Source organism: Phyllobates terribilis, unplaced genomic scaffold, assembly GCF_046119375.1.
Source record: "Phyllobates terribilis strain yellow unplaced genomic scaffold, ASM4611937v1 Scaffold_23__1_contigs__length_19252631, whole genome shotgun sequence".
Taxonomy (NCBI): Eukaryota; Metazoa; Chordata; class Amphibia; order Anura; family Dendrobatidae; genus Phyllobates; species Phyllobates terribilis.
In genome coordinates, this window is record NW_027362783.1 from 5,811,604 (window position 1) to 5,838,482 (window position 26,879).

Consider the following 26,879-nt stretch of genomic DNA (forward strand, 5'->3'; position numbering starts at 1 on the left):
GAGCCCTGTATATATAATGTACTGATAATACAGGGGTGTACTCACTTATGCTGAGCCCCGTATATATAATGACCTGATAATACAGGGGTGTACTCACTTATGCTGAGCCCTGTATATATAATGTACTGATAGTACAGGGTGTACTCACTTATGCTGAGCCCTATATATATAATGACCTGATAATACAGGGGTGTACTCACTTATTCTGAGCCCCGTATATATAATGACCTGATAATTCAGGGGGTGTACTCACTTATGCTGAGCCCTATATATATAATGACCTGATAATACAGGGGGTGTACTCACTTATGCTGAGCCCTGTATATATAATGTACTGATAATACAGAGGTGTACTCACTTATGCTAAGCGCAGTATATATAATGTACTGATAATACAGGGGTGTACTCACTTATGCTGAGCCCTGTATATATAATGTACTGATAATACAGGGGTGTACTCACTTATGCTGAGCCCCGTATATATAATGACCTGATAATACAGGGGTGTACTCACTTATGCTGAGCCCTATATATATAATGACCTGGTAATACAGGGGTGTACTCACTTATGCTGAGCCCTATATATATAATGACCTGGTAATACAGGGGTGTACTCACTTATGCTGAGCCCTGTATATATAATGTACTGATAATATAGGGGTGTACTCACTTATACTGAGCCCTGTATATATAATGTACTGATAGTACAGGGTGTACTCACTTATGCTGAGCCCTATATATATAATGACCTGATAATACAGGGGTGTACTCACTTATTCTGAGCCCCTTATATATAATGACCTGATAATACAGGGGGTGTACTCACTTATGCTGAGCCCTATATATATAATGACCTGATAATACAGGGGGTGTACTCACTTATGCTGAGCCCTGTATATATAATGTACTGATAATACAGAGGTGTACTCACTTATGCTAAGCGCAGTATATATAATGTACTGATAATACAGGGGTGTACTCACTTATGCTGAGCCCTGTATATATAATGTACTGATAATACAGGGGTGTACTCACTTATGCTGAGCCCCGTATATATAATGACCTGATAATACAGGGGTGTACTCACTTATGCTGAGCCCTATATATATAATGACCTGGTAATACAGGGGTGTACTCACTTATGCTGAGCCCTGTATATATAATGTACTGATAATACAGGGGTGTACTCAATTATACTGAGCCCTGTATATATAATGTACTGATAATACAGGGGTGTACTCACTTATGGTGAGCGCTGTATATATAATGTACTGATAATATAGGGGTGTACTCACTTATACTGAGCACTGTATATATAATGTACTGATAATGCAGGGGTGTACTCACTTATGTTGAGCACTGTATATATAATGTACTGATAATACAGGGGTGTACTCACTTATGCTGAGCACTGTATATATAATGTACTGTTAATACAAGGGTGTACTCACTTACACTGAACACTGTATATATAATGTACTGATAATACAGGGGTGTTCTCACTTATACTGAGCCCTGTATATATAATGTACTGATAATACAGGGGTGTACTCAGTTATACTGAGCACTGTATATATAATGTACTGATAATACAGGGGTGTACTCACTTATGCTGAGCACTGTATATATAATGTACTGATAATACAGGGGTGTACTCAGTTATACTGAGCACTGTATATATAATGTACTGATAATACAGGGGTGTACTCACTTATGCTGAGCCCTGTATATATAATGTACTGATGATACAGGAGGTGTACTCACTTATGCTGAGCACTGTATATATAATGTACTGATAATACAGGGGTGTACTCACTTATGCTGAGCCCTATATATATAATGTACTGTTAATACAGTGATGTACTCACTTATACTGAGCACTGTATATATAATTTACTGATAATACCGGGGTGTACTCACTTATGCTGAGCGCTGTATATATATTGTACTGATAATACAGGGGTGTACTCACTTATGCTGAGCACTGTATATATTATGTACTGAGAATACAGGGGTGTACTCACTTATGCTGAGCCCTGTATATATAATGTACTGATAATACCGGGGTGTACTCACTTATACTAAGCCCTGTATATATAATGTACTGATAATACAGGGGGTGTACTCACTTATGCTGAGCCCTGTATATATAATGTACTGATAATACAGGGGTGTACTCACTTATGCTGAGCGCTGTATATATAATGTACTGATAATAAAGGGGGTGTACTCACTTATGCTGAGCCCCGTATATATAATGTACTGATAATACAGGGGGTGTACTCACTTATACTGAGCACTGTATATATAATGTACTGATAATACCGGGGTGTACTCACTTATGCTGAGCGCTGTATATATAATGTACTGATAATACAGGGGTGTACTCACTTATACTGAGCTCTGTATATATAATGTACTGATAATACAGGGGTGTACTCACTTATGCTGAGCACTGTATATATAATGTACTGATAATACAGGGGGTGTACTCACTTATACTGAGCACTGTATATATAATGTACTGATAATACAGGGGGTGTACTCACTTATACTGAGCACTGTATATATAATGTACTGATAATACCGGGGTGTACTCACTTATGCTGAGCGCTGTATATATAATGTACTGATAATACAGGGATGTACTCACTTATACTGAGCTCTGTATATATAATGTACTGATAATACAGGGGTGTACTCACTTATGCTGAGCCCTGTATATATAATGTACTGATAATACAGGGGGTACTCACTTATGCTGAGCCCTATATATATAATGTACTGATAATACAGGGGTGTACTCACTTATACTGAGCACTGTATATATAATGTACTGATAATACAGGGGTGTACTCACTTATGCTGAACACTGTATATATAATGTACTGATAATACAGGGGTGTACTCACTTATGCTGAGCACTGTATATATAATGTACTGATAATACAGTGGTGTACTCACTTATGCTGAGCCCTGTATATATAATGTACTGATAATACAGGGGGTGTACTCACTTATACTGAGCACTGTATATATAATGTACTGATAATGCAGGGGTGTACTCACTTATGTTGAGCACTGTATATATAATGTACTGATAATACAGGGGTGTACTCACTTATGCTGAGCACTGTATATATAATGTACTGTTAATACAGGGGTGTACTCACTTACACTGAACACTGTATACATAATGTACTGATAATACAGGGGTGTACTCACTTATGCTGAGCTCTGTATATATAATGTACTGTTAATACAGGGGTGTACTCACTTATACTGAGCTCTGTATATATAATGTACTGATAATACAGGGGTGTACTCTCTTATGCTGAGCCCTGTATATATAATGTACTGATAATACAGGGGGTGTACTCACTTATGCTGAGCCCCGTATATATAATGACCTGATAATACAGGGGTGTGCTCACTTATGCTGAGCCCCGTATATATAATGACCTGATAATACAGGGGTGTACTCACTTATTCTGAGCCCCGTATATATAATGACCTGATAATACAGGGGGTGTACTCACTTATGCTGAGCCCTATATATTTAATGACCTGATAATACAGGGGGTGTACTCACTTATTCTGAGCCCTGTATATATAATGTACTGATAATACAGGGGGTGTACTCACTTATACTGAGCCCTGTATATATAATGTACTGATAATACAGGGTGTACTCACTTATGCTGAGCCCTATATATAATGTACTGATAATACAGGGGTGTACTCACTTATGCTGAGCCCCGTATATATAATGTACTGGTAATACAGGGGTGTTCTCACTTATGCTGAACCCCGTATATATAATAACCTGATAATACAGGGGGTGTACTCACTTATGCTGAGCCCTGTATATATAATGTACTGATAGTACAGGGTGTACTCACTTATGCTGAGCCCTATATATATAATGACCTGATAATACAGGGGTGTACTCACTTATTCTGAGCCCCGTATATATAATGACCTGATAATTCAGGGGGTGTACTCACTTATGCTGAGCCCTATATATATAATGACCTGATAATACAGGGGGTGTACTCACTTATGCTAAGCGCAGTATATATAATGTACTGATAATACAGGGGTGTACTCACTTATGCTGAGCCCTGTATATATAATGTACTGATAATACAGGGGTGTACTCACTTATGCTGAGCCCCGTATATATAATGACCTGATAATACAGGGGTGTACTCACTTATGCTGAGCCCTATATATATAACGACCTGGTAATACAGGGGTGTACTCACTTATGCTGAGCCCTGTATATATAATGTACTGATAATACAGGGGTGTACTCACTTATGGTGAGCGCTGTATATATAATGTACTGATAATATAGGGGTGTACTCACTTATACTGAGCCCTGTATATATAATGTACTGATAGTACAGGGTGTACTCACTTATGCTGAGCCCTATATATATAATGACCTGATAATACAGGGGTGTATTCACTTATTCTGAGCCCCTTATATATAATGACCTGATAATACAGGGGGTGTACTCACTTATGCTGAGCCCTATATATATAATGACCTGATAATACAGGGGGTGTACTCACTTATGCTGAGCCCTGTATATATAATGTACTCATAATACAGAGGTGTACTCACTTATGCTAAGCGCAGTATATATAATGTACTGATAATACAGGGGTGTACTCACTTATGCTGAGCCCTGTATATATAATGTACTGATAATACAGGGGTGTACTCACTTATGCTGAGCCCCGTATATATAATGACCTGATAATACAGGGGTGTACTCACTTATGCTGAGCCCTGTATATATAATGTACTGATAGTACAGGGTGTACTCACTTATGCTGAGCCCTATATATATAATGACCTGATAATACAGGGGTGTACTCACTTATTCTGAGCCCCGTATTTATAATGACCTGATAATTCAGGGGGTGTACTCACTTATGCTGAGCCCTATATATATAATGACCTGATAATACAGGGGGTGTACTCACTTATGCTGAGCCCTGTATATATAATGTACTGATAATACAGAGGTGTACTCACTTATGCTAAGCGCAGTATATATAATGTACTGATAATACAGGGGTGTACTCACTTATGCTGAGCCCTGTATATATAATGTACTGATAATACAGGGGTGTAATCACTTATGCTGAGCCCCGTATATATAATGACCTGATAATACAGGGGTGTACTCACTTATGCTGAGCCCTATATATATAATGACCTGGTAATACAGGGGTGTACTCACTTATGCTGAGCCCTGTATATATAATGTACTGATAATACAGGGGTGTACTCACTTATGGTGAGCGCTGTATATATAATGTACTGATAATATAGGGGTGTACTCACTTATACTGAGCCCTGTATATATAATGTACTGATAGTACAGGGTGTACTCACTTATGCTGAGCCCTATATATATAATGACCTGATAATACAGGGGTGTACTCACTTATTCTGAGCCCCTTATATATAATGACCTGATAATACAGGGGGTGTACTCACTTATGCTGAGCCCTATATATATAATGACCTGATAATACAGGGGGTGTACTCACTTATGCTGAGCCCTGTATATATAATGTACTGATAATACAGAGGTGTACTCACTTATGCTAAGCGCAGTATATATAATGTACTGATAATACAGGGGTGTACTCACTTATGCTGAGCCCTGTATATATAATGTACTGATAATACAGGGGTGTACTCACTTATGCTGAGCCCCGTATATATAATGACCTGATAATACAGGGGTGTACTCACTTATGCTGAGCCCTATATATATAATGACCTGGTAATACAGGGGTGTACTCACTTATGCTGAGCCCTGTATATATAATGTACTGATAATACAGGGGTGTACTCAATTATACTGAGCCCTGTATATATAATGTACTGATAATACAGGGGTGTACTCACTTATGGTGAGCGCTGTATATATAATGTACTGATAATATAGGGGTGTACTCACTTATACTGAGCACTGTATATATAATGTACTGATAATGCAGGGGTGTACTCACTTATGTTGAGCACTGTATATATAATGTACTGATAATACAGGGGTGTACTCACTTATGCTGAGCCCTGTATATATAATGTACTGATAATACAGGGGTGTACTCACTTATGGTGAGCGCTGTATATATAATGTACTGATAATATAGGGGTGTACTCACTTATACTGAGCACTGTATATATAATGTACTGATAATGCAGGGGTGTACTCACTTATGTTGAGCACTGTATATATAATGTACTGATAATACAGGGGTGTACTCACTTACACTGAACACTGTATATATAATGTACTGATAATACAGGGGTGTACTCACTTATACTGAGCACTGTATATATAATGTACTGATAATACAGGGGTGTACTCACTTATGCTGAGCCCTGTATATATAATGTACTGATGATACAGGAGGTGTTCTCACTTATGCTGAGCCCTGTATATATAATGTACTGATAATACAGGGGTGTACTCACTTATGTTGAGCGCTGTATATATAATGTACTGATAATATAGGGGTGTACTCACTTATACTGAGCCCTGTATATATAATGTACTGATAGTACAGGGTGTACTCACTTATGCTGAGCCCTATATATATAATGACCTGATAATACAGGGGTGTACTCACTTATTCTGAGCCCCTTATATATAATGACCTGATAATACAGGGGGTGTACTCACTTATGCTGAGCCCTATATATATAATGACCTGATAATACAGGGGGTGTACTCACGTATGCTGAGCCCTGTATATATAATGTACTGATAATACAGGGGTGTACTCACTTATGCTGAGCCCCGTATATACAATGACCTGATAATACAGGGGTGTACTCACTTATGCTGAGCCTTATATATATAATGACCTGGTAATACAGGGGTGTACTCACTTATGCTGAGCCCTGTATATATAATGTACTGATAATACAGGGGTGTACTCAATTATACTGAGCCCTGTATATATAATGTACTGATAATACAGCGGTGTACTCACTTATGGTGAGCGCTGTATATATAATGTACTGATAATATAGGGGTGTACTCACTTATACTGAGCCCTGTATATATAATGTACTGATAGTACAGGGTGTACTCACTTATGCTAAGCCCTATATATATAATGACCTGATAATACAGGGGTGTACTCACTTATTCTGAGCCCCTTATATATAATGACCTGATAATACAGGGGGTTTACTCATTATGCTGAGCCCTATATATATAATGACCTGATAATACAGGGGGTGTACTCACTTATGCTGAGCCCTGTATATATAATGTACTGATAATACAGAGGTGTACTCACTTATGCTGAGCGCAGTATATATAATGTACTGATAATACAGGGGTGTACTCACTTATGCTGAGCCCTGTATATATAATGTACTGATAATACAGGGGTGTACTCACTTATGCTGAGCCCCGTATTTATAATGACCTGATAATACAGGGGTGTACTCACTTATGCTGAGCGCTATATATATAATGACCTGGTAATACAGGGGTGTACTCACTTATGCTGAGCCCTGTATATATAATGTACTGATAATACAGGGGTGTACTCAATTATACTGAGCCCTGTATATATAATGTACTGATAATACAGGGGTGTACTCACTTATGGTGAGCGCTGTATATATAATGTACTGATAATATAGGGGTGTACTCACTTATACTGAGCACTGTATATATAATGTACTGATAATACAGGGGTGTACTCACTTACACTGAGCACTGTATATATAATGTACTGATAATACAGGGGTGTACTCACTTATGCTCTGCACTGTATATATAATGTACTGATAATACAGGGGTGTACTCACTTATGCTGAGCACTGTAGATATAATGTACTGATAATACCGGGGTGTACTCACTTATGCTGAGCACGGTATATATAATGTACTGATAATACCGGGGTGTACTCACTTATGCTGAGCACTGTATATATAATGTACTGATAATACATGGGTGTACTCACTTATGCTGAGCACTGTATATATAATGTACTGATAATACAGGGGTGTACTCACTTATGGTGAGCGCTGTATATATAATGTACTGATAATATAGGGGTGTACTCACTTATACTGAGCACTGTATATATAATGTACTGATAATACAGTGGTGTACTCACTTACACTGAGCACTGTATATATAATGTACTGATAATACAGGGGTGTACTCACTTATGCTGAGCACTGTATATATAATGTACTGATAATACAGGGGTGTACTCACTTACAATGAGCACTGTATATATAATGTACTGATAATACAGGGGTGTACTCACTTATGCTGAGCACTGTATATATAATGTACTGTTAAAACAGGGGGTGTACTCACTTACACTGAACACTGTATATATAATGTACTGATAATACAGGGGTGTACTCACTTATGCTGAGCTCTGTATATATAATGTACTGTTAATACAGTGATGTACTCACTTATACTGAGCACTGTATATATAATGTACTGATAATACAGGGGTGTACTCACTTATGCTGAGCCCTGTATATATAATGTACTGATGATACAGGGGGTGTACTCACTTATGCTGAGCACTGTATATATAATGTACTGATAATACAGGGGTGTACTCACTTATGCTGAGCCCTATATATATAATGTACTGTTAATACAGTGATGTACTCACTTATACTGAGCACTGTATATATAATGTACTGATAATACAACTGTGTACTCACTTATGCTGAGCCCTGTATATATAATGTACTGATAATACAGGGGTGTACTCACTTATGCTGAGCCCTGTATATATAATGTACTGATAATACAGGGGGTGTACTCACTTATGCTGAGCTCTGTATATATAATGTACTGTTAATACAGTGATGTACTCACTTATACTGAGCACTGTATATATAATGTACTGATAATACTGGGGTGTACTCACTTATGCTGAGCACTGTATATATAATGTACTGATAATACAGGGTGTACTCACTTATACTGAGCACTGTATATATAATGTACTGATAATACAGGGGTGTACTTGCTTATACTGAGCCCTATATATATAATGTACTGATAATACAGGGGGTGTACTCACTTATGTTGAGCACTGTATATATAATGTACTGATAATACAGGGGTGTACTCTCTTATGCTGAGCCCTGTATATATAATGTACTGATAATACAGTGGTGTACTCATTTATGCTGAGCACTGTATATATAATGTACTGATAATACAGAGGGTGTACTCACTTATGCTGAGCACTGTATATTTAATGTACTGATAATACAGGGGTGTACTCACTTATGCTGAGCCCTGTATATATAATGTACTGATAATACAGGGGTGTGCTCACTTATGCTGAGCCCTGTATATATAATGTACTGATAATACAGGGGTGTGCTCACTTATGCTGAGCACTGTATATGTAATGTACTGAATATACAGGGGTGTACTCACTTATGCTGAGCACTGTATATGTAATGTACTGAATATACAGGGGTGTACTCACTTATGCTGAGCACTGTATATATAATGTACTGATAATACAGGGGTATACTCACTTATACTGAGCACTGTATATATAATGTACTGATAATACAGGGGGTGTACTGACTTATGCTGAGCCCTGTATATATAATGTACTGATAATACAGGGGGTGTCCTCACTTATGCTTAGCCCTGTATATATAATGTACTGATAATACAGGGGGTGTACTCACTTATGCTGAGCACTGTATATATAATGTACTGATAATACAGGGGTGTACTCACTTATGCTGAGCACTGTATATATAATGTGCTGATAATACAGTGGTGTACTCACTTATGCTGAGCCCTGTATATATAATGTACTGATAATACAGGGGTGTACTCACTTATGCTGAGCACTGTATATATTATGTACTGAGAATACAGGGGTGTACTCACTTATGCTGAGCCCTGTATATATAATGTACTGATAATACAGGGGGTGTACTCACTTATGCTGAGCCCTGTATATATAATGTACTGATAATACAGGGGTGTACTCACTTATGCTGAGCGCTGTATATATAATGTACTGATAATACAGGGGGTGTACTCACTTATGCTGAGCCCCGTATATATAATGTACTGATAATACAGGGGGTGTACTCACTTACGCTGAGCACTGTATATATAATGTACTGATAATACAGGGGTGTACTCACTTATGCTGAGCACTGTATATATAATGTACTGATAATACAGGGGTGTACTCACTTATGCTGAGCACTGTATATATAATGTACTGATAATACAGGGGTGTACTCACTTATGCTGAGCACTGTATATATAATGTACTGTTAATACAGGGGTGTACTCACTTATGGTGAGCCCTGTATATATAATGTACTGATAATACAGTGATGTACTCACTTACACTGAACACTGTATATATAATGTACTGATAATACAGGGGTGTACTCACTTATGCTGAGCACTGTATATATAATGTACTGTTAATACAGGGGTGTACTCACTTACACTGAACACTATATATAATATACTGATAATACAGGCGTGTACTCACTTATGCTGAGCCCTGTATATATAATGTACTGATAATACAGGCGTGTACTCACTTATGCTGAGCCCTGTATATATAATGTACTGATAATACAGGGGTGTACTCACTTATGCTGAGCCCTGTATATATAATGTACTGATAATACAGGGGTGTACTCACTTATCCTGAGCCCCATATATATAATGACCTGATAATACAGGGGTTGTACTCACTTATGCTGAGCCCTATATATATAATGACCTGATAATACAGGGGGTGTACTCACTTATGCTGAGCCCTGTATATATAATGTACTGATAATACAGAGGTGTACTCACTTATGCTAAGCGCAGTATATATAATGTACTGATAATACAGGGGTGTACTCACTTATGCTGAGCCCTGTATATATAATGTACTGTTAATACAGTGATGTACTCACTTATACTGAGCACTGTATATATAATGTACTGATAATACAGGGGTGTACTCACTTATGCTGAGCCCTGTATATATAATGTACTGATAATACAGGGGTGTACTCACTTATGCTGAGCCCCGTATATATAATGGCCTGATAATATAGGGGTGTACTCACTTATGCTGAGCCCTGTATATATAATGTACTGATAATACAGGGGTGTACTCAATTATGCTGAGCCCTGTATATATAATGTACTGATAATACAGGGGTGTACTCACTTATGCTGAGCACTGTATATATAATGTACTGATAATACAGGGGTGTACTCACTTATGCTGAGCACTGTATATATAATGTACTGTTAATACAGGGGTGTACTCACTTACACTGAACACTGTATATATAATGTACTGATAATACAGGAGTGTTCTCACTTATGCTGAGCACTGTATATATAATGTACTGTTAATACATGGGTGTACTCACTTATGCTGAGCGCTGTATATGTAATGTTCTGATAATACAGGGGGTGTACTCACTTATGCTGAGCGCTGTATATATAATGTTCTGATAATACTGGGGGTGTACTCACTTATACTGAGCCCTGTATATATAATGTACTGATAATACATGGGTGTACTCACTTATGCTGAGCCCTGTATATATAATGTACTGTTAATACAGTGATGTACTCACTTATACTGAGCACTGTATATATAATGTACTGATAATACAGGGGTGTACTCACTTATGCTGAGCCCTGTATATATAATGTACTGTTAATACAGTGATGTACTCACTTATACTGAGCACTGTATATATAATGTACTGATAATACAGGGGTGTACTCACTTATGCTGAGCCCTGTATATATAATGTACTGATAATACAGGGGTGTACTCACTTATGCTGAGCACTGTATATATAATGTACTGATAATACCGGGTTGTACTCTCTTATGCTGAGCACTGTATATATAATGTACTGATAATACAGGGGTGTACTCACTTATGCTGAGCCCTGTATATATAATGTACTGATAATACAGGGGTGTACTCACTTATGCTGAGCCCTGTATATATAATGTACTGATAATACAGGGCTGTACTCACTTATGCTGAGCACTGTATATATAATGTACTGATAATACAGGGGTGTACTCACTTATGCTGAGCCCTGTATATATAATGTACTGATAATACAGTGGTGTACTCACTTATGCTGAGCCCTGTATATATAATGTACTGATAATACAGGGGTGTACTCACTTATGCTGAGCGCTGCATATATAATGTACTGATAATACTGGGGTGTACTCACTTATGCTGAGCACTGTATATATAATGTACTGATAATACAGGGTGTACTCACTTATACTGAGCCCTATATATATAATGTACTGATAATACAGGGCTGTACTCACTTATGTTGAGCACTGTGTATATAATGTACTGATAATAAAGGGGTGTACTCACTTATGCTGAGCACTGTATATATAATGTACTGATAATACAGGGGTGTACTCTCTTATGCTGAGCCCTGTATATATAATGTACTGATAATACAGTGGTGTACTCACTTATGCTGAGCACTGTATATATAATGTACTGATAATACAGGGGTGTACTCACTTATACTGAGCCCTGTATATATAATGTACTGATAATAAAGGGGTGTACTCTCTTATGCTGAGCCCTGTATATATAATGTACTGATAATACAGGGGGTGTACTCACTTATGCTGAGCCCTGTATATATAATGTACTGATAATACAGGGGTGTACTCACTTATGCTGAGCGCTGTATATATAATGTACTGATAATACAGGGGGTGTACTCACTTATGCTGAGCCCCGTATATATAATGTACTGATAATACAGGGGGTGTACTCACTTACGCTGAGCACTGTATATATAATGTACTGATAATACAGGGGTGTACTCACTTATGCTGAGCACTGTATATATAATGTACTGATAATACAGGGGTGTACTCACTTATGCTGAGCACTGTATATATAATGTACTGATAATACAGGGGTGTACTCACTTATGCTGAGCACTGTATATATAATGTACTGTTAATACAGGGGTGTACTCACTTATGGTGAGCCCTGTATATATAATGTACTGATAATACAGTGATGTACTCACTTACACTGAACACTGTATATATAATGTACTGATAATACAGGGGTGTACTCACTTATACTGAGCACTGTATATATAATGTACTGATAATACCGGGGTGTACTCACTTATGCTGAGCGCTGTATATATAATGTACTGATAATACAGGGGTGTACTCACTTATACTGAGCTCTGTATATATAATGTACTGATAATACAGGGGTGTACTCACTTATGCTGAGCACTGTATATATAATGTACTGATAATACAGGGGGTGTACTCACTTATACTGAGCACTGTATATATAATGTACTGATAATACAGGGGGTGTACTCACTTATACTGAGCACTGTATATATAATGTACTGATAATACCGGGGTGTACTCACTTATGCTGAGCGCTGTATATATAATGTACTGATAATACAGGGATGTACTCACTTATACTGAGCTCTGTATATATAATGTACTGATAATACAGGGGTGTACTCACTTATGCTGAGCCCTGTATATATAATGTACTGATAATACAGGGGGTACTCACTTATGCTGAGCCCTATATATATAATGTACTGATAATACAGGGGTGTACTCACTTATACTGAGCACTGTATATATAATGTACTGATAATACAGGGGTGTACTCACTTATGCTGAACACTGTATATATAATGTACTGATAATACAGGGGTGTACTCACTTATGCTGAGCACTGTATATATAATGTACTGATAATACAGTGGTGTACTCACTTATGCTGAGCCCTGTATATATAATGTACTGATAATACAGGGGGTGTACTCACTTATACTGAGCACTGTATATATAATGTACTGATAATGCAGGGGTGTACTCACTTATGTTGAGCACTGTATATATAATGTACTGATAATACAGGGGTGTACTCACTTATGCTGAGCACTGTATATATAATGTACTGTTAATACAGGGGTGTACTCACTTACACTGAACACTGTATACATAATGTACTGATAATACAGGGGTGTACTCACTTATGCTGAGCTCTGTATATATAATGTACTGTTAATACAGGGGTGTACTCACTTATACTGAGCTCTGTATATATAATGTACTGATAATACAGGGGTGTACTCTCTTATGCTGAGCCCTGTATATATAATGTACTGATAATACAGGGGGTGTACTCACTTATGCTGAGCCCCGTATATATAATGACCTGATAATACAGGGGTGTGCTCACTTATGCTGAGCCCCGTATATATAATGACCTGATAATACAGGGGTGTACTCACTTATTCTGAGCCCCGTATATATAATGACCTGATAATACAGGGGGTGTACTCACTTATGCTGAGCCCTATATATTTAATGACCTGATAATACAGGGGGTGTACTCACTTATTCTGAGCCCTGTATATATAATGTACTGATAATACAGGGGGTGTACTCACTTATACTGAGCCCTGTATATATAATGTACTGATAATACAGGGTGTACTCACTTATGCTGAGCCCTATATATAATGTACTGATAATACAGGGGTGTACTCACTTATGCTGAGCCCCGTATATATAATGTACTGGTAATACAGGGGTGTTCTCACTTATGCTGAACCCCGTATATATAATAACCTGATAATACAGGGGGTGTACTCACTTATGCTGAGCCCTGTATATATAATGTACTGATAGTACAGGGTGTACTCACTTATGCTGAGCCCTATATATATAATGACCTGATAATACAGGGGTGTACTCACTTATTCTGAGCCCCGTATATATAATGACCTGATAATTCAGGGGGTGTACTCACTTATGCTGAGCCCTATATATATAATGACCTGATAATACAGGGGGTGTACTCACTTATGCTAAGCGCAGTATATATAATGTACTGATAATACAGGGGTGTACTCACTTATGCTGAGCCCTGTATATATAATGTACTGATAATACAGGGGTGTACTCACTTATGCTGAGCCCCGTATATATAATGACCTGATAATACAGGGGTGTACTCACTTATGCTGAGCCCTATATATATAACGACCTGGTAATACAGGGGTGTACTCACTTATGCTGAGCCCTGTATATATAATGTACTGATAATACAGGGGTGTACTCACTTATGGTGAGCGCTGTATATATAATGTACTGATAATATAGGGGTGTACTCACTTATACTGAGCCCTGTATATATAATGTACTGATAGTACAGGGTGTACTCACTTATGCTGAGCCCTATATATATAATGACCTGATAATACAGGGGTGTATTCACTTATTCTGAGCCCCTTATATATAATGACCTGATAATACAGGGGGTGTACTCACTTATGCTGAGCCCTATATATATAATGACCTGATAATACAGGGGGTGTACTCACTTATGCTGAGCCCTGTATATATAATGTACTCATAATACAGAGGTGTACTCACTTATGCTAAGCGCAGTATATATAATGTACTGATAATACAGGGGTGTACTCACTTATGCTGAGCCCTGTATATATAATGTACTGATAATACAGGGGTGTACTCACTTATGCTGAGCCCCGTATATATAATGACCTGATAATACAGGGGTGTACTCACTTATGCTGAGCCCTGTATATATAATGTACTGATAGTACAGGGTGTACTCACTTATGCTGAGCCCTATATATATAATGACCTGATAATACAGGGGTGTACTCACTTATTCTGAGCCCCGTATTTATAATGACCTGATAATTCAGGGGGTGTACTCACTTATGCTGAGCCCTATATATATAATGACCTGATAATACAGGGGGTGTACTCACTTATGCTGAGCCCTGTATATATAATGTACTGATAATACAGAGGTGTACTCACTTATGCTAAGCGCAGTATATATAATGTACTGATAATACAGGGGTGTACTCACTTATGCTGAGCCCTGTATATATAATGTACTGATAATACAGGGGTGTAATCACTTATGCTGAGCCCCGTATATATAATGACCTGATAATACAGGGGTGTACTCACTTATGCTGAGCCCTATATATATAATGACCTGGTAATACAGGGGTGTACTCACTTATGCTGAGCCCTGTATATATAATGTACTGATAATACAGGGGTGTACTCACTTATGGTGAGCGCTGTATATATAATGTACTGATAATATAGGGGTGTACTCACTTATACTGAGCCCTGTATATATAATGTACTGATAGTATAGGGTGTACTCACTTATGCTGAGCCCTATATATATAATGACCTGATAATACAGGGGTGTACTCACTTATTCTGAGCCCCTTATATATAATGACCTGATAATACAGGGGGTGTACTCACTTATGCTGAGCCCTATATATATAATGACCTGATAATACAGGGGGTGTACTCACTTATGCTGAGCCCTGTATATATAATGTACTGATAATACAGAGGTGTACTCACTTATGCTAAGCGCAGTATATATAATGTACTGATAATACAGGGGTGTACTCACTTATGCTGAGCCCTGTATATATAATGTACTGATAATACAGGGGTGTACTCACTTATGCTGAGCCCCGTATATATAATGACCTGATAATACAGGGGTGTACTCACTTATGCTGAGCCCTATATATATAATGACCTGGTAATACAGGGGTGTACTCACTTATGCTGAGCCCTGTATATATAATGTACTGATAATACAGGGGTGTACTCAATTATACTGAGCCCTGTATATATAATGTACTGATAATACAGGGGTGTACTCACTTATGGTGAGCGCTGTATATATAATGTACTGATAATATAGGGGTGTACTCACTTATACTGAGCACTGTATATATAATGTACTGATAATGCAGGGGTGTACTCACTTATGTTGAGCACTGTATATATAATGTACTGATAATACAGGGGTGTACTCACTTATGCTGAGCCCTGTATATATAATGTACTGATAATACAGGGGTGTACTCACTTATGGTGAGCGCTGTATATATAATGTACTGATAATATAGGGGTGTACTCACTTATACTGAGCACTGTATATATAATGTACTGATAATGCAGGGGTGTACTCACTTATGTTGAGCACTGTATATATAATGTACTGATAATACAGGGGTGTACTCACTTATGCTGAGCCCTGTATATATAATGTACTGATAATACAGGGTGTACTCACTTACACTGAACACTGTATATATAATGTACTGATAATACAGGGGTGTACTCACTTATACTGAGCACTGTATATATAATGTACTGATAATACAGGGGTGTACTCACTTATGCTGAGCCCTGTATATATAATGTACTGATGATACAGGAGGTGTTCTCACTTATGCTGAGCCCTGTATATATAATGTACTGATAATACAGGGGTGTACTCACTTATGTTGAGCGCTGTATATATAATGTACTGATAATATAGGGGTGTACTCACTTATACTGAGCCCTGTATATATAATGTACTGATAGTACAGGGTGTACTCACTTATGCTGAGCCCTATATATATAATGACCTGATAATACAGGGGTGTACTCACTTATTCTGAGCCCCTTATATATAATGACCTGATAATACAGGGGGTGTACTCACTTATGCTGAGCCCTATATATATAATGACCTGATAATACAGGGGGTGTACTCACGTATGCTGAGCCCTGTATATATAATGTACTGATAATACAGGGGTGTACTCACTTATGCTGAGCCCCGTATATACAATGACCTGATAATACAGGGGTGTACTCACTTATGCTGAGCCTTATATATATAATGACCTGGTAATACAGGGGTGTACTCACTTATGCTGAGCCCTGTATATATAATGTACTGATAATACAGGGGTGTACTCAATTATACTGAGCCCTGTATATATAATGTACTGATAATACAGCGGTGTACTCACTTATGGTGAGCGCTGTATATATAATGTACTGATAATATAGGGGTGTACTCACTTATACTGAGCCCTGTATATATAATGTACTGATAGTACAGGGTGTACTCACTTATGCTAAGCCCTATATATATAATGACCTGATAATACAGGGGTGTACTCACTTATTCTGAGCCCCTTATATATAATGACCTGATAATACAGGGGGTTTACTCATTATGCTGAGCCCTATATATATAATGACCTGATAATACAGGGGGTGTACTCACTTATGCTGAGCCCTGTATATATAATGTACTGATAATACAGAGGTGTACTCACTTATGCTGAGCGCAGTATATATAATGTACTGATAATACAGGGGTGTACTCACTTATGCTGAGCCCTGTATATATAATGTACTGATAATACAGGGGTGTACTCACTTATGCTGAGCCCCGTATTTATAATGACCTGATAATACAGGGGTGTACTCACTTATGCTGAGCGCTATATATATAATGACCTGGTAATACAGGGGTGTACTCACTTATGCTGAGCCCTGTATATATAATGTACTGATAATACAGGGGTGTACTCAATTATACTGAGCCCTGTATATATAATGTACTGATAATACAGGGGTGTACTCACTTATGGTGAGCGCTGTATATATAATGTACTGATAATATAGGGGTGTACTCACTTATACTGAGCACTGTATATATAATGTACTGATAATACAGGGGTGTACTCACTTACACTGAGCACTGTATATATAATGTACTGATAATACAGGGGTGTACTCACTTATGCTCTGCACTGTATATATAATGTACTGATAATACAGGGGTGTACTCACTTATGCTGAGCACTGTAGATATAATGTACTGATAATACCGGGGTGTACTCACTTATGCTGAGCACGGTATATATAATGTACTGATAATACCGGGGTGTACTCACTTATGCTGAGCACTGTATATATAATGTACTGATAATACAGGGGTGTACTCACTTATGCTGAGCACTGTATATATAATGTACTGATAATACAGGGGTGTACTCACTTATGGTGAGCGCTGTATATATAATGTACTGATAATATAGGGGTGTACTCACTTATACTGAGCACTGTATATATAATGTACTGATAATACAGTGGTGTACTCACTTACACTGAGCACTGTATATATAATGTACTGATAATACAGGGGTGTACTCACTTATGCTGAGCACTGTATATATAATGTACTGATAATACAGGGGTGTACTCACTTACAATGAGCACTGTATATATAATGTACTGATAATACAGGGGTGTACTCACTTATGCTGAGCACTGTATATATAATGTACTGTTAAAACAGGGGGTGTACTCACTTACACTGAACACTGTATATATAATGTACTGATAATACAGGGGTGTACTCACTTATGCTGAGCTCTGTATATATAATGTACTGTTAATACAGTGATGTACTCACTTATACTGAGCACTGTATATATAATGTACTGATAATACAGGGGTGTACTCACTTATGCTGAGCCCTGTATATATAATGTACTGATGATACAGGGGGTGTACTCACTTATGCTGAGCACTGTATATATAATGTACTGATAATACAGGGGTGTACTCACTTATGCTGAGCCCTATATATATAATGTACTGTTAATACAGTGATGTACTCACTTATACTGAGCACTGTATATATAATGTACTGATAATACAAGGGTGTACTCACTTATGCTGAGCCCTGTATATATAATGTACTGATAATACAGGGGTGTACTCACTTATGCTGAGCCCTGTATATATAATGTACTGATAATACAGGGGGTGTACTCACTTATGCTGAGCTCTGTATATATAATGTACTGTTAATACAGTGATGTACTCACTTATACTGAGCACTGTATATATAATGTACTGATAATACTGGGGTGTACTCACTTATGCTGAGCACTGTATATATAATGTACTGATAATACAGGGTGTACTCACTTATACTGAGCACTGTATATATAATGTACTGATAATACAGGGGTGTACTTGCTTATACTGAGCCCTATATATATAATGTACTGATAATACAGGGGGTGTACTCACTTATGTTGAGCACTGTATATATAATGTACTGATAATACAGGGGTGTACTCTCTTATGCTGAGCCCTGTATATATAATGTACTGATAATACAGTGGTGTACTCATTTATGCTGAGCACTGTATATATAATGTACTGATAATACAGAGGGTGTACTCACTTATGCTGAGCACTGTATATTTAATGTACTGATAATACAGGGGTGTACTCACTTATGCTGAGCCCTGTATATATAATGTACTGATAATACAGGGGTGTGCTCACTTATGCTGAGCCCTGTATATATAATGTACTGATAATACAGGGGTGTGCTCACTTATGCTGAGCACTGTATATGTAATGTACTGAATATACAGGGGTGTACTCACTTATGCTGAGCACTGTATATGTAATGTACTGAATATACAGGGGTGTACTCACTTATGCTGAGCACTGTATATATAATGTACTGATAATACAGGGGTATACTCACTTATACTGAGCACTGTATATATAATGTACTGATAATACAGGGGGTGTACTGACTTATGCTGAGCCCTGTATATATAATGTACTGATAATACAGGGGGTGTCCTCACTTATGCTTAGCCCTGTATATATAATGTACTGATAATACAGGGGGTGTACTCACTTATGCTGAGCACTGTATATATAATGTACTGATAATACAGGGGTGTACTCACTTATGCTGAGCACTGTATATATAATGTGCTGATAATACAGTGGTGTACTCACTTATGCTGAGCCCTGTATATATAATGTACTGATAATACAGGGGTGTACTCACTTATGCTGAGCACTGTATATATTATGTACTGAGAATACAGGGGTGTACTCACTTATGCTGAGCCCTGTATATATAATGTACTGATAATACAGGGGGTGTACTCACTTATGCTGAGCCCTGTATATATAATGTACTGATAATACAGGGGTGTACTCACTTATGCTGAGCGCTGTATATATAATGTACTGATAATACAGGGGGTGTACTCACTTATGCTGAGCCCCGTATATATAATGTACTGATAATACAGGGGGTGTACTCACTTACGCTGAGCACTGTATATATAATGTACTGATAATACAGGGGTGTACTCACTTATGCTGAGCACTGTATATATAATGTACTGATAATACAGGGGTGTACTCACTTATGCTGAGCACTGTATATATAATGTACTGATAATACAGGGGTGTACTCACTTATGCTGAGCACTGTATATATAATGTACTGTTAATACAGGGGTGTACTCACTTATGGTGAGCCCTGTATATATAATGTACTGATAATACAGTGATGTACTCACTTACACTGAACACTGTATATATAATGTACTGATAATACAGGGGTGTACTCACTTATGCTGAGCACTGTATATATAATGTACTGTTAATACAGGGGTGTACTCACTTACACTGAACACTATATATAATATACTGATAATACAGGCGTGTACTCACTTATGCTGAGCCCTGTATATATAATGTACTGATAATACAGGCGTGTACTCACTTATGCTGAGCCCTGTATATATAATGTACTGATAATACAGGGGTGTACTCACTTATGCTGAGCCCTGTATATATAATGTACTGATAATACAGGGGTGTACTCACTTATCCTGAGCCCCATATATATAATGACCTGATAATACAGGGGTTGTACTCACTTATGCTGAGCCCTATATATATAATGACCTGATAATACAGGGGGTGTACTCACTTATGCTGAGCCCTGTATATATAATGTACTGATAATACAGAGGTGTACTCACTTATGCTAAGCGCAGTATATATAATGTACTGATAATACAGGGGTGTACTCACTTATGCTGAGCCCTGTATATATAATGTACTGTTAATACAGTGATGTACTCACTTATACTGAGCACTGTATATATAATGTACTGATAATACAGGGGTGTACTCACTTATGCTGAGCCCTGTATATATAATGTACTGATAATACAGGGGTGTACTCACTTATGCTGAGCCCCGTATATATAATGGCCTGATAATATAGGGGTGTACTCACTTATGCTGAGCCCTGTATATATAATGTACTGATAATACAGGGGTGTACTCAATTATGCTGAGCCCTGTATATATAATGTACTGATAATACAGGGGTGTACTCACTTATGCTGAGCACTGTATATATAATGTACTGATAATACAGGGGTGTACTCACTTATGCTGAGCACTGTATATATAATGTACTGTTAATACAGGGGTGTACTCACTTACACTGAACACTGTATATATAATGTACTGATAATACAGGAGTGTTCTCACTTATGCTGAGCACTGTATATATAATGTACTGTTAATACATGGGTGTACTCACTTATGCTGAGCGCTGTATATGTAATGTTCTGATAATACAGGGGGTGTACTCACTTATGCTGAGCGCTGTATATATAATGTTCTGATAATACTGGGGGTGTACTCACTTATACTGAGCCCTGTATATATAATGTACTGATAATACATGGGTGTACTCACTTATGCTGAGCCCTGTATATATAATGTACTGTTAATACAGTGATGTACTCACTTATACTGAGCACTGTATATATAATGTACTGATAATACAGGGGTGTACTCACTTATGCTGAGCCCTGTATATATAATGTACTGTTAATACAGTGATGTACTCACTTATACTGAGCACTGTATATATAATGTACTGATAATACAGGGGTGTACTCACTTATGCTGAGCCCTGTATATATAATGTACTGATAATACAGGGGTGTACTCACTTATGCTGAGCACTGTATATATAATGTACTGATAATACCGGGTTGTACTCTCTTATGCTGAGCACTGTATATATAATGTACTGATAATACAGGGGTGTACTCACTTATGCTGAGCCCTGTATATATAATGTACTGATAATACAGGGGTGTACTCACTTATGCTGAGCCCTGTATATATAATGTACTGATAATACAGGGCTGTACTCACTTATGCTGAGCACTGTATATATAATGTACTGATAATACAGGGGTGTACTCACTTATGCTGAGCCCTGTATATATAATGTACTGATAATACAGTGGTGTACTCACTTATGCTGAGCCCTGTATATATAATGTACTGATAATACAGGGGTGTACTCACTTATGCTGAGCGCTGCATATATAATGTACTGATAATACTGGGGTGTACTCACTTATGCTGAGCACTGTATATATAATGTACTGATAATACAGGGTGTACTCACTTATACTGAGCCCTATATATATAATGTACTGATAATACAGGGCTGTACTCACTTATGTTGAGCACTGTGTATATAATGTACTGATAATAAAGGGGTGTACTCACTTATGCTGAGCACTGTATATATAATGTACTGATAATACAGGGGTGTACTCTCTTATGCTGAGCCCTGTATATATAATGTACTGATAATACAGTGGTGTACTCACTTATGCTGAGCACTGTATATATAATGTACTGATAATACAGGGGTGTACTCACTTATACTGAGCCCTGTATATATAATGTACTGATAATAAAGGGGTGTACTCTCTTATGCTGAGCCCTGTATATATAATGTACTGATAATACAGGGGGTGTACTCACTTATGCTGAGCCCTGTATATATAATGTACTGATAATACAGGGGTGTACTCACTTATGCTGAGCGCTGTATATATAATGTACTGATAATACAGGGGGTGTACTCACTTATGCTGAGCCCCGTATATATAATGTACTGATAATACAGGGGGTGTACTCACTTACGCTGAGCACTGTATATATAATGTACTGATAATACAGGGGTGTACTCACTTATGCTGAGCACTGTATATATAATGTACTGATAATACAGGGGTGTACTCACTTATGCTGAGCACTGTATATATAATGTACTGATAATACAGGGGTGTACTCACTTATGCTGAGCACTGTATATATAATGTACTGTTAATACAGGGGTGTACTCACTTATGGTGAGCCCTGTATATATAATGTACTGATAATACAGTGATGTACTCACTTACACTGAACACTGTATATATAATGTACTGATAATACAGGGGTGTACTCACTTATGCTGAGCACTGTATATATAATGTACTGTTAATACAGGGGTGTACTCACTTACACTGAACACTATATATAATATACTGATAATACAGGCGTGTACTCACTTATGCTGAGCCCTGTATATATAATGTACTGATAATACAGGCGTGTACTCACTTATGCTGAGCCCTGTATATATAATGTACTGATAATACAGGGGTGTACTCACTTATGCTGAGCCCTGTATATATAATGTACTGATAATACAGGGGTGTACTCACTTATCCTGAGCCCCATATATATAATGACCTGATAATACAGGGGTTGTACTCACTTATGCTGAGCCCTATATATATAATGACCTGATAATACAGGGGGTGTACTCACTTATGCTGAGCCCTGTATATATAATGTACTGATAATACAGAGGTGTACTCACTTATGCTAAGCGCAGTATATATAATGTACTGATAATACAGGGGTGTACTCACTTATGCTGAGCCCTGTATATATAATGTACTGTTAATACAGTGATGTACTCACTTATACTGAGCACTGTATATATAATGTACTGATAATACAGGGGTGTACTCACTTATGCTGAGCCCTGTATATATAATGTACTGATAATACAGGGGTGTACTCACTTATGCTGAGCCCCGTATATATAATGGCCTGATAATATAGGGGTGTACTCACTTATGCTGAGCCCTGTATATATAATGTACTGATAATACAGGGGTGTACTCAATTATGCTGAGCCCTGTATATATAATGTACTGATAATACAGGGGTGTACTCACTTATGCTGAGCACTGTATATATAATGTACTGATAATACAGGGGTGTACTCACTTATGCTGAGCACTGTATATATAATGTACTGTTAATACAGGGGTGTACTCACTTACACTGAACACTGTATATATAATGTACTGATAATACAGGGGTGTTCTCACTTATGCTGAGCACTGTGTATATAATGTACTGTTAATACATGGGTGTACTCACTTATGCTGAGCGCTGTATATGTAATGTTCTGATAATACAGGGGGTGTACTCACTTATGCTGAGCGCTGTATATATAATGTTCTGATAATACTGGGGGTGTACTCACTTATACTGAGCCCTGTATATATAATGTACTGATAATACATGGGTGTACTCACTTATGCTGAGCCCTGTATATATAATGTACTGTTAATACAGTGATGTACTCACTTATACTGAGCACTGTATATATAATGTACTGATAATACAGGGGTGTACTCACTTATGCTGAGCCCTGTATATATAATGTACTGTTAATACAGTGATGTACTCACTTATACTGAGCACTGTATATATAATGTACTGATAATACAGGGGTGTACTCACTTATGCTGAGCCCTGTATATATAATGTACTGATAATACAGGGGTGTACTCACTTATGCTGAGCACTGTATATATAATGTACTGATAATACCGGGTTGTACTCTCTTATGCTGAGCACTGTATATATAATGTACTGATAATACAGGGGTGTACTCACTTATGCTGAGCCCTGTATATATAATGTACTGATAATACAGGGGTGTACTCACTTATGCTGAGCCCTGTATATATAATGTACTGATAATACAGGGCTGTACTCACTTATGCTGAGCACTGTATATATAATGTACTGATAATACAGGGGTGTACTCACTTATGCTGAGCCCTGTATATATAATGTACTGATAATACAGTGGTGTACTCACTTATGCTGAGCCCTGTATATATAATGTACTGATAATACAGGGGTGTACTCACTTATGCTGAGCGCTGCATATATAATGTACTGATAATACTGGGGTGTACTCACTTATGCTGAGCACTGTATATATAATGTACTGATAATACAGGGTGTACTCACTTATACTGAGCCCTATATATATAATGTACTGATAATACAGGGCTGTACTCACTTATGTTGAGCACTGTATATATAATGTACTGATAATAAAGGGGTGTACTCACTTATGCTGAGCACTGTATATATAATGTACTGATAATACAGGGGTGTACTCTCTTATGCTGAGCCCTGTATATATAATGTACTGATAATACAGTGGTGTACTCACTTATGCTGAGCACTGTATATATAATGTACTGATAATACAGGGGTGTACTCACTTATACTGAGCCCTGTATATATAATGTACTGATAATAAAGGGGTGTACTCTCTTATGCTGAGCCCTGTATATATAATGTACTGATAATACAGTGGTGTACTCACTTATGCTGAGCACTGTATATATAATGTACTGATAATACAGGGGGTGTACTCACTTATGCTGAGACCTGTATATATAATGTACTGATAATACAGGGGTGTACTCACTTATGCTGAGCTCTGTATATATAATGTACTGATAATACAGGTGTGTACTCACTTATGCTGAGCCCTGTATATGTAATGTACTGATAATACAGGGGTGTACTCACTTATGCTGAGCACTGTATATATAATGTACTGATAATACAGGTGTATACTCACTTATACTGAGCACTGTATATATAATGTACTGATAATACAGGGGATGTACTCACTTATGCTGAGCCCTGTATATATAATGTACTGCTAATACAGGGGGTGTACTCACTTATTCTGAGCACTGTATATATAATGTACTGATAATACAGGGGTATACTCACTTATGCTGAGCACTGTATATATAATGTACTGATAATACAGTGGTGTACTCACTTATGCTGAGCCCTGTATATATAATGTACTGATAATACAGGGGTGTACT